This window comes from Orcinus orca, chromosome 10 (assembly GCF_937001465.1).
Source record: "Orcinus orca chromosome 10, mOrcOrc1.1, whole genome shotgun sequence".
NCBI lineage: Eukaryota > Metazoa > Chordata > Mammalia > Artiodactyla > Delphinidae > Orcinus > Orcinus orca.
In genome coordinates this window covers 7,518,055-7,530,100 of record NC_064568.1, presented here as the reverse complement: position 1 = coordinate 7,530,100, position 12,046 = coordinate 7,518,055, and the positions used below count along the sequence as shown (strand labels likewise).

The 12,046-nt window shown below is 44.4% G+C and overlaps 1 protein-coding gene across 14 annotated transcripts in view; it reads left to right on the top strand.

The window, feature by feature from the left end:
* Positions 1-4,996: 4,996 nt before the first annotated feature.
* SETD5 (SET domain containing 5) overlaps positions 4,997-12,046 on the top strand; it is a 90,480-nt gene continuing 83,430 nt past the window's right edge. For 4 of the 14 annotated variants that reach the window (XM_033437246.2, XM_033437253.2, XM_033437241.2 and 1 more), the window contains exon 1: positions 5,004-5,523. The gene's annotated coding sequence lies outside the window, so the exon portion shown is untranslated. Of the gene's footprint in view, positions 5,524-12,046 lie in introns of all 14 variants that reach the window. The other 10 variants (XM_012534831.3, XM_033437249.2, XM_033437251.2 and 7 more) reach the window with 8 other exon arrangements.

The window sequence follows — 12,046 nt, the reverse complement described above, 5'->3', positions numbered from 1 at the left end:
CCATTCTATTAACAGTTCTCTAATAACCCAGTTTCTCACCCACTCCATCAAGAATCCATGAGGAGTCATGGATAAGAAGCAAAGTCTTCTGGAGAAATACATCCTCCAATAAAATTGTACGCTACTATGTAACTAAATCAAGAATTCTCAGCCTGCAAAGTAAAGTACCAGACTTCTGGATATGTGACCTAACAATGTGCTCTAAAATTAAGATGGGCTTAAAACAAACTAGTCTTACACTTGTGATGTTGATCCCTATCATATTCTGGATTAACAGGTGCAAACCATAATTATACCAAACCTCTTCCGTGCATAAAAAATGAGAGAAACATTATGTAGTTCAAATTTTTTAAATCTTAAAAAAAAAAGATTATAAAATCCCTTACAAAGCCTTCAACTCTCTCATGCAAGTACAAGTTTTCACTCTATTTAATTTCTGTCCTAGGAGTATAAGAAATAATATGGCTCTACTTCAGAAGGAGGTAAGTAGCTGCTTTGTTTAAAAAATTGTAATAAAGCCTAAGGAAGTCAAGCATAGGAAGAGGATGAGTGCAAAGGTTTGCACAGGAAACCCAAGGAAGAGCTGAATGGCAGACAAATGTATTCAGAGACCATGAGGCATCAGATTCCTTTATGAATAGAATATCAGGTGACTTGGGTTAAGTATGATCCTAAAGTTTCTCCATAAAAGGAGCATTGCTTCTGTGGATTTAAACTATTACTTGAAAACAAACTTCACATATAAATCAATAAAATCAACATTTATTGAGTATCCAGTTCTGTGTTCAGGCACCAGGGAATCAAGAACAAATCTGTATCATTGAGGAATGCATTTAGTGGGACAACAGACAAAAGAGGGAACTTTCTTGGTAAAAAAGTAAAAAAAAAAGATTACTTGGAATAGTTTAACATTCCTTTTAAAACAAAGCAGTCTGACCTGTATGTTTCCCAAACTATTAAATATAACTTTTTTTTTTTTGCCTTTCAAAATGTTTCCCCATTTATTCAGTTTTTCTGGAGGAAAAAATTACAAAGTAGAGGGGACATACAGTTTCCCTGAAGTTGTAATCATTTTTGTAAGATAGGCATACTGTAGCCCCTCGGGTCTGTATTTGTAGTGTGCTTTCTGGGCCACCAACATCAGAAGCATATAAAAGACACAGAATTCTAGTGACCCCCACCAGTCTTAACTGAATTCAGAATCTCTGAGCGTGGGACTGGGAATCTGCATTAAATAGCAAGCCAATTACGTGCACTTCTCATATTTTAAGGAGAAATCTTAAGAAATTTTAAGTTAAAAAACTTGTTTTTTAAATATAAAAAATTTGAAATTTACAAGATGCTATCTATATTAGCATACAAACCAAAAAGCATTTTGGTGTTAAAACATATCTATTAATTTATACTTCATCAGAATGAAAACTTACTTTGTGATGATTTCCTGTAACTTAAGATATGATACTTAGGGCCTCCTCTGATGGAAGTTTTTCCAAAATTGAAAACTTTGTAGAACTGAAATTCAGGGCTAGTTTCACTAACATCAGATATAGTCCTATTCCTCATTAAACTTCTGTCACCGTTATGATTTAATGAAATCCCACTTTCCTAAAATCCATTATGCCTTCTTGAAACTCAAACGAATCAACAGTTGCTTTCTCAACACACCATTGTCCAAGGCAGGTTTATCTTTAGTAATGGTTTGCTGGATTCAGCTGTCAGCTAAAGTATACAAATAAGTTTTAAAACAAACCAACCGGGCTTCCCTGGTGGCTGCAGTGGTTGGGAGTCTGCCTGCCGATGCAGGGGACACGGGTTTGTGCCCCGGTCCGGGTAGATCCCACATGCCGCGGAGCGGCTGGGCCCGTGAACCATGGCCGCTGAGCCTGCGCGTCTGGAGCCTGTGCTCCGCAACGGGAGGGGCCACAGCAGTGAGAGGCCAGAGTACCGCAAAAAAAGAAAACAAAAAAACAACCAACCAACCAACCAACCAACCAACCAACCAACCAACCAACTTGGTGGGGGGCTGGGGGGGGGCGGGGCGCACACCTAAATGGGCCAGAAAGGTTCAACTTTTATTTCCTTACTGCTCAGTATGAAGACAAAATTATCAATGTCCATATTAAGTATTCTGCAATCTACAACACAACTTTGTGGCTATAGCCACACCTCCACAGTGGCAATTTAAGCTTAAATTACATAAAATTAAAAACTGACTTCCTTAGTCATAATAGCCACATTTCCAGGGCTCAAAAGTAATGTGTGATTAGTGGCCACCATATTGGACAGCACAACTATGGGGTATTTCCATCACTGCACAAGGTTCTCGTGGGCAGTGCTAATCTAGAGCATTAGCAAGTGCACAAAGAAGTGTTTGAGAGGCCAATCTATCAAACCTTATAAAGACATTCTTTCATTTAGGGTTGGCTAGCCATCAAGGAATATACTAGGAGCTTAGGTACAAGACTCAACAAGAGCCTGTGCCCTCAAGAAGCTCCGAATAGTTAAGAGAATTTAAACAAGCAACAACAACAACCTGAGAAGTGCTATGATTCAACCTGCTTTGGGACCAAGAGAAAGCAATACTAACTTTTTTGTAGGCGAGTCTGGCTTAAAGGACGGCAGATCACAGAAGGCAAGATGATATTTGAGTTTTAACAGTTTTTACTGGAAGGGTAAGGATTATCAAGGGTAACATTCCAGGAGGAACCACCCTACAAGGAGGTCTGATAATCTCACTATGATTTGGGTAAACAGCAGTCAATTCAGTGTGACTTGAGAAGTAGTGTTTGTGTGTATATGCAGAAAACTGTGGCAAAGGAAAAAGCTGTTAAGGTGAGATCAGTCCATTGAGGGACCTTGTATATCACATTTGCAACGATGGAATTCATCCTGTCAGTAGTTAGGGAGCCAATAATGGAGTTGGATCAGTTATTTTCATGCTCTATCTTTATGTTAGGACAACTGTCCTGGACACACAAAAGTTGTAACAGCAGATACCGGAGATGGAGACACTAGTTCAGAGACTACTAACATTATGGCAACTGAGCTCAGTTACTGATGAGAACAGCACTGGAGATGGACTGAAAGGTATTCAAAGGACATAAAAGAGAGATGTTGCTGAACCTCACACCCAATTCTCAGGAAAGCAGTAGCCAAAATCATGTGGACTGAGAAGAGGGTCAGGAATAGAATCCCAGATGAGGGAAAAGGACAAAATGAAAATTAAGGTGAAGATTCAAGAATATCCGTAAAGGAGAAATAAACGCATTGCTGGGCAAGAGTGAGGCCTATGCTCAAGTTGGGTAGCCTGTGTGGTTTCATGACTTACCGGGCTACCAAAACAGGAGACAAGAAAGCCAATGGTATGTCTGGGACTAAATGAGCAAGTAAAACAAATAGAAAATGGGCTGAAAGCATGAGTGAGAGTTGCTAAAATGCCTGACCCTGGGGATGCAAGGGTGGGGGACTAAAATTTTAAGATTAAGATTTAAATCTAAGATGCTCTATTTTGGTGGTGTAGCAAGGGCTTCAAATGGGTAAAGTTTAAAACTCAGGAGATCATGCCTTTCATCTACCTCCCTTAATCTCCAGGAAAAATGCGAAAAAAGATCTTAAGAACTAATAACACGCAGTCTCGCTGCATAAAATCAGCCCCAGGTGTTGCCTGGACTCCATTTCCCCCCTCCACCCCTATTATAATTACTTTGTGACACAAACTCAAGTCTGTGGGTAGAGAAACTGGGCTCGTCCTCATAATCTTACACCTGCTCAGTTTCCTGCAGGACAACGCCCAGGAATCAGGTTAAGCGTGGGCAAAAGAATCCCGCCCACAATCGAGAAGGAGCGACTCGACATGGAAGCGATGACGAGATCGCGGGGGAGGGAGGGATTTTTCTAGGCCCAGGGCGGTCCTTAGGAGACAGGAGGCAGCCGAGAACTCCCATAAAGGTATTGCGGCACTCCCCTCCCCCTGCCGAGCAGGGTGCGGCCTTCTCTCCGCCCCCTCCTCTGCAGCTCCTTCTGGATTGCAGCTCGCGCCGATTTTTGGAGACCATGCGCCTCCCACCCACAAACCACCAGGACGGACCCCCGCTCCTTCCTCCACCCCCACGGGTCCAGGAGCACGTCGGGCTAGTCTCGTCCTTCAGGCGGCGGACGCCCAGGGCGGAGCCGCAGTCGCCGCCACCCAGAAGCCTCGGCCCTGCAGCCCGCCCCCGCCTCCAGCGCGCGCTTCCTGCCACGTTGCGCAGGGGCGCGGGGCCAGACACTGCGGCGCTGGGCCTCGGGGAGGGCCGTACCAACGACCGCCTCCCCGCCGACCCGCGCAGTGGTTTCGCTCATTTGGGACCCGAGCCAATAACAAGGGGCCGTTGCCGGGGCTTCAGCAGCCAATCAGATGCCGAAGCCAAGCAGGCGGCGGGTAAACCGACTCCCCCGAAGGAATGGGAGGGTGGCAGGACGTCCGCACGGAGCCACTTTCACTGACCCTCTCCTCCCCCCCGCGGGAGGCCGACCGCGCCCGCCAGTCCAGCTCGCTCCCCACCCCACCTACCTACCCGCCCCAGGGGGCAATGCGAGAGTCTCTAGGCGGCTGCGCACTCCCGAGGCTGTAACTGACAGGCGCTTTGCTCCAACCAAAACACGCCATTTGTGTTTTCACACACGGCGGGAGGAGCGGCAACCAATCAGTGACAGCAGAATAGCCGGAAGCGCCCCTCCCTCTGAGGGAGCAATGGCTCCGTCCGGATTCGAGCCTTTTCCGCTCCCTTCTCCCTCCCCCTCCGGTTGCCACAGGGCAGGCCACACTCCCGCCTGCCTCTAACCACCTCTTTCCCTTGCAGCGTAACAAACGCTATGCTCCCGACTTCCCGCGGGGGAAGATGACCCCCAGCTACCGACCAGACGGCCTCAGCCACCCACCCTCCCCCCCGCCAAACCGCCAGGCCCCCCCCTCCCCACCAGAGTTCCGCTCCCCTACCTAGCCGAGGCTCTCTGAGGAGCGGGAGCTCCAGAGCACAGCCTCTTCTCTAGGCGGCCCCGGCGGCTTCCGCTGATTGGCGGCGAGTTGGCCAATGAGTGCGGGGCGGTGGGCGGAGGGGCCAATGGCGGTGCGGGAGGGGGCGTGTCCCGGGTGCCCCTGGCGCCGGCGCTGGGAATCCCCGTGCGGTCAGTGGCGTTTCCGCTCGGGCAGCGGGCTGAGTGAGCTGCTGCCGCTGCCGCCGCCGCCGCCGCCGCCGCCGCCGCCGCCGGGGGAGGGGCGGCCGCCGCCCGCCTGCGCTCAGAGACTCACGCAGCCCCAGTCCCGCCAGTTCGCCAACACTGTAGTGCCGGCCCCCCTTCCTTTCCTGGCCCTTCCCCCTCCCCGGCTTCGGCTCGCTCCGCCTTTCTGCCCCCCACCCCCACCTCACGGGCACGGGCCATTCCCGGCCAGGAAACGCCGTGGCGCCGCGTTGGGCCTAACTCGAGTCCTGCTGCCTCCCGGGAGTGCCGTGCGCCGCAGCCCGGGCCCAGGCCTGGGACAAGGTAAGGGTCCGACAGAAAAGCGAGACCTACCCTCACGACCGGGCCCCGGGGGAGGGAAGGGTCACCTCCTCCGTCTCCCCGCGCTCGCTCTCGGGACGTGGGCCTGGCCCTCCCCAGGCCCTCAGCAAGGAGGATGCTGCCCCTTCTCATCCCGCTCGCCGCCCCCCACACATCGTTGCACCCCTCTTGCCCAGGCAGAGAGGCCCCGTCGGTAATCTCGTCGACCCCGCTACCCTTTTCACGTCTTTCCTGGGTCAGGACGTTTCCCCTCCCCCCACGCCTCTTCATCCCTTTTCCTGGGAACTGCCTACTCCACGTTTACCTTTTACTTGAGGGTAGGCCTCTCGCTGGTCTCCCCTCAAAATACACAGGCACACTTCTTCCCCCTCCCCAAACCTCACCCCCACCCCCGTTCGCGCGGCCTTGTGACAACTCTGATCCCTCTGGGGGCCTCGATCTCCATCTCCCCCTCCCCCCCCAGAATGTTTCTGGACGCCTTCCCTTTCGGCCAGGGTCCCCATCGCAGATGATTGCTTCGTTCCCCACACTAAAGACGTTACCTTCGCCACCCCCAGCTCGCATTCTTGGGCTCTCGGTGGCGTTTGCCCCAGTATCTCTGAGATGGCCCTACTGAATTTGTAGGGTTCTCGCTTGGAGTGGAGCCAGATTGTGTCGTTTTGCCTGCCTTGGGCGTGGAGAGCGATCATTTGCGAACGTCTTTAAAGGCAGAAAAATGTAGCCTTTATGAATTCCCTTTCCGTCTGTGCGGAAGCCAGGGATGCGAAGTGAATGGTGGTGAGGAAGAGCCCTGGTTTTAAGTAGGTGAATCGCGTGAGAGGGAAAGTTTAACTGTCGGGAAAGCCCCTTCTCTGCTAATTTATTCTACAGAGTTCTTTTGCTTGTCTCACTTCTTAGGAATAACTGGTCTTTCCCGTGTATACTGGTGCTGGAGCCAGCTCTGCTGGTCTGGGTCAGGGGTTGCGTGTATGACCTGCATTTTCTGCTTTCTCATGTTACTCGTGCAGTGTGTTCACCACTAACTCATTTCTTGCCCAGACCTCTGGGTTCCGTTGGGCTTTGTCTGTAGTTAGTTCATTTTTCCAGTTTTCCCCGTTCTTGTAGTACTGGAAAAATCCCTAGGTCCTCTGCTAATTTCCCTTAGCACTTGATTAAACGAGTTGCATTTAAATAACAGATATGTAACCAAGGTCATATTAACATTTTTTTGTTGGGCAGTTACATAGCTATACTTTGATTAGGGAGGATTCAGCTGAGTTGAGTGTTTGAGCTTTTCAGGAGAATGTGTACCCCCTATTTGGGAAAATTTCTTGGTGATTAGTTTTATATCCTTAATGTTTTTACGTCACTTTGAGAGAAAAATTATAAATGGTAATTTTAGGTGTATGGAATCTGAGGTAGTATTAAAGCAGAGAATATTCACATTATCAGAGGTTTCTGGGCCTCTTGGAGGACAGAGGTAATTTTTTTATTGGTTTCTACCAGTTTTCTCAGGAGGATCATTAGTTTTCTTCTGTAGCCAAAAATTCTGGCCCATTATGGGATTAGAATCTTTAAGGTTTACTCAGCATGTCATTATATATAGAAAAATGAATTATGTCCTTTGGTAGGACATAACACAAGCCGCTGTCTTTAACTGCAGATTTAAATTTGACTGTAAAGAGAGTCAAATTGGCCTTTTAAAGACTAAAGCTTAATCTGCACTCCTAAATTGCTGGCTTATTAAATATATATTTGGAATTTGGTAAATGTTGATTTTTCTAATAAAAGGACTTAGTTCAAACTAAAAGGGTGACTTTAGGATTGTTTCTTTCTAAAGGCATAATTCCAGCCCTCCTGGCATGGAACACTGGTCCTCCCCCCACCCCACTCCACCCCCCCCAAAAAAAAGAGTGTGTAAGGAGTGGGGGTGGGGTAAGGAGAAGGTTGTTCCTTTGGGTTGGATCACCGGGGTGAGTATACAAGGCAGCAGCAGCTGCTGGCTCTGGAGCTCTGGTTGCTACGTGAGAAGCTTGAGTAGTGCTGGCTGCTGTCTCCAGGGAAGGACAGCAGTGCAGCGTCCATTAATGCTGTTGGCTGCAGGGAGCTGCACTTAAGCGATGGCTGCTTTAGGACTAAGAAGAAACCTTGCTTTCCTGGGAATTTTCACTGCTGAGCTGGTTTGCATTTTATTGGTGGGGACATGAGAACTAGCAATTCGTAACCTTCTACCCATTTATGGATATCACCATCTGGAAACTGGATCATAGTTAAAGACTTTTCTTTTTTGTTCGGTTTTTGGTTTTTTGGCACATTTTGGGTTTTCCCTGGGGTTTTTGCTTGGATAGGACTGGAAGTTCCATTTGAGTTTTAATTTTTCAATACATTTACAACCAAAGTAATAAGAATTTAAGGATCTCCCTGAGAACGAGAATGGGGAAAATATCGGTTCATTTTTCTGCAACTGACAGGTTTTCCTCCATCTCTTTAATCATTAAATCAATTTTAATACTTTATTTGTATGTCTCCTTCTGGTTAGACCATATTTACCTTATTGAACAGGTGTTTTGCTAAACATTTTACTAAATTCGGAATCTTAAACTTTAAAAAGAACTGTCCTTTTAGGAATTATTTCTATATATATAACTATTAGAAGTATTTTCTTTTTTTCTGTATTTGTAATAGACTTCTCCAGATTAGATTTTTTTTCTTTAGAATTTGACCTATGATATTGATTCATTAAAATAATGTTGAATATAGTCATCTGAGATCACAAGGATGTATATGTTTGGCCGTGATCCATCTGAAATATGGGACAGACTAGAAAGAATATTCAGAAATCAAGTATCTAGTGGACAGGATACTTGAGAAGACAGCCTCTGAGCCCCTTATGTGGTCTCTCTTCCCCCACAGCTCCCACACTTCAGGGAGATCTCTGATTAAGCAAACAGTTTGCTGAGTATGGAAGAACTTGAAGAAGAACCACCACCACAATATACCATCAGTTACATCCCTACAACTCTTGCAGCCCATGTATTTTTTTCCCTAAGAATTTTGATATGTTCAGTTTTGTGCAGATGTACCCAGTCATCTGTAATGTGTGGTGTGACTCTGGCATTTGTGGCGGGAACCAAAAAGAATGGAAATGAGTTTTGTCATTCACAAAGGTTGCTTGCATTGTCGCTCAGGGATATAAGCAGACTAATGAAACAGAACCTTTAATGGATAATATTTTAGGTGGTTCTAATTCTTATTACTATCACATATAAAAGATGTCATATCAGGTAAATATGGTTTCACTCATACTGGCCGTTTAACATAGTTTAGATATAAATGTCTTTAAGTTATTATGTAACATGAAAGTTACCTTATAAAGTAATTGCTTTTAACTTGTATTTCCTGTTTGGAACCCCCTTGTGATCTTAATGTAAGATCATTTCCTTAAGAGCATAGAGGGCCTTTTCATAGGATTTATTTAACCAGTATGCTTGAAATTTTTAATATCTTTTGATAGTGTTTTGTGTCCAGGAACTTACATACTTTCTGGGCTTATTTTGGCCTTTCTGGAGGAGAGTGGCTACTTCATTTTTTTTCCTTTGGACAGGAAAATAATATGGGAGAAAATGCAGATGTGCAGACAACCACTTTTACTTTATCCTCTTCATATTCAAATAACTTATGAAACATTAGGCCACAGTTAAGGACAGTTAATGATTGTTGGATACATCTTATCAGTGAGAAATTGGATCATGAATAAAAATTTTTTATAACTTGTGGTTCACCTCTGGTGATGTGTCAGTTTAATTTGAAACTAAAAGGCCTAGCAGTGAATTTTTTTTATAAAAATTGTTTTGGCTATTGAAAACTAAAACTTATTGATAGGGATGTTTGTTTAAAACAAACAAAACTTTGACTCCACAAAATTGTAAGATAATACATATTTAGTAATACAACTGGTAGTTATTTGTAAAAAAAAAAATCCTTTCAGAGGCACTCCTTAGAAAATAGGTATAATGTACCTATGATAAACGGGGATTGATACCATTCCTTGCTACCAAAAATTCCAAAATATGTAGTGAAATGGCATTTTTAACCTTTCCCTTGATGCAATGATTGATTTCTCTTGGAAAGGGTCAGGGGAGTTCACCAAAGGTTGATAGAATATCATTTCTTTAATATCTTGATACATATTTTGTTTAATTAGTTGCAGTCTTATGAAAAAAGATACCCTGTAACTTGGTGGGGGACGGGTGTTGGAAAACATTACTTTAGAGAATCCTCTTATTTTGACAGAATATATTAAACTCTTAACACTTTATGAAGGGAACTATGAGAGATAATAAAGGAACAATGAAGCAGAATCTCTGTCTACTTCATATGAGCCCTCACTGAGCAAGGAATTTGTAATCCCATCCTGCCTCACTCAGTTTCTCCATCATATGGATTTTGTTTGCTGAATACCTCAGGGAGAGATGTAAGGGTCACATTAAGTATCTTTGATACAAAGACAGGGATAAGGAATTTTCTGCTTATTGGAATAATGTCTTAGTATTTTTAAAACACTAGGATTATTGGCCAGTTTTGCTTGATGTATACGACTGTTGATTTCATCTGACTGATTCCTCTTCTGTGCTCTTCTGTCTTTCCTTGAAGTATGAGAATTATCAGAGTTTTGATGGCAAATTGAAGGAGTAAGAATCATTTTCTTAGCCATGTTAGTCATGTTATACACCTAGAGCTGAGGGTACTCCTTGGCCTATGTTATGAATCACAGAAAAAACAGTGGATGTAGGACTTTATACAGAATTTGTTTCTGTCTGGGGAATCAAGTTTTTGATGTGCTACCTAATTGAGAGAAAATGCAGAGTTCCCTGCTGCGCTGTTTGAAAAATAGGTGGAAGCATGGGAGGGGCCTGAGACCTCTGCAGCAGGATTTGGTCTGAGTAGAAAAGGAAGATATTTGTTTGAAATTGCCAGCTGCTTATATCAGACTGACTCGCTTATTATGCCTCTAGTTGGCCTGTCAATATGGCCAAACAGCTAGATAAGTACGGGGCAGGACAAAGGGCTCTTTGCACAGCAGGGAGGCAGTGTTGATGGGGGAGGGGCAGGAGGTAGGAAAGGCAGGAGGAGGAGGTTCTTTTCCCTGGGAGATTATTCAGTTTGGCATACAATTAAAGAAATCATTTATAGTTCCTACTCGAGCATTGAATTTGTGCCAACCATATAATGTTAACCCCAAATTTAGTATGTCCCTGAATATCTGGTAGGAACCCATCCCCTCCTCCAAGGAAAATAAAACCTTTGTATAGATTAAAAGAATAAATCCCATGTTCTCCACCCTCCTAAATACAAATCACCCCTCCCCCCCAGTAGACCAATTCTGGAGCATCTGAGAGCTGAATTCTCATTAAAAAAATGGAAAAGAATATTCTATCTGAATAAAACTTTTATATTTCAACACATACATTGTCCTTATTTGGGTTGGGATTAGAACAGAGTAAGTAGAATAGTTTGCTTCCCTTTGTGAAATAGTTGCATATTGTTAGCTCCAATTTTATATCAGTATCATGGAGAGCATCCTTCAGCATTCAAGTGTTGGGTTGCCATCATGTAAAATGCTAACTAAAGAAAGGTTACTTACTGTTTGTCTCATCCCTACTTCCTGGAGAACATGATATTCTCTGGAGTTTACCCAGCCCCCCTTTTAAGTTAGGCACAACCTTGTTTGATACATACGTGCTCAATTCCCAGTTGCAAGTGGGATGGTTGCATCTAGTTTATTATAATTAATATGAATCAGAGTTGGAAGAGATCTGTCATTATCTATCCCTTTAAGCAAAATCATAATGAAATATTTGAAAGTTTTTGGAGGTTTTCATTAAAATATTAAAAGGATCAATGTCCTGAACAGTATTTATAGTTACTTTTATTTATTTATTTAAATTTATTTATTTATTCATTTATTTTTGGCTGCTTTGGGTCTTCGTTGCTGCGCGCAGGCTTTGTCTAGTTGTGGCGAGCGGGGGCAACTCTTCGTTGCAGCGCGTGGGCTTCTCGTTGCAGAGCACAGGCTCTAGGTGCACGGGTTTCAGTAGTTGTGGCACACGGGCTCAGTAGTTGTGGCTGGCAGGCTCACTAGTTGTGGCGCACAGGCTTAGTTGCTCTGCGGCTTGTGATCTTCCCAGACCAGGGCTCGAACTCATGTCCCTTGCATTGGCAGGTGGATGCTTAACCACTGAGCCACCAGAGAAGCCCTGTAGTTAGTTTTAAAATAAATGTTGAACAATACATGTGTGCCACTTCTTTTTAAAAACCCAAAATATTAAAGAATTGCATTCACAAATTAGATAGCAGTTATTTTGATTGCAAAAGGATTCCTGCTTTATAAAAGGTATATGCTGTGGTTCTTTTAAATGCTTAATATATTTTAGGAGAATTTGATTTTTAGACATGATTGGTTTGAACTCAGCTTTCCAAGAGTACATCTGTTGCTTGAATTGAGATACCACCTGTATTGCAATGT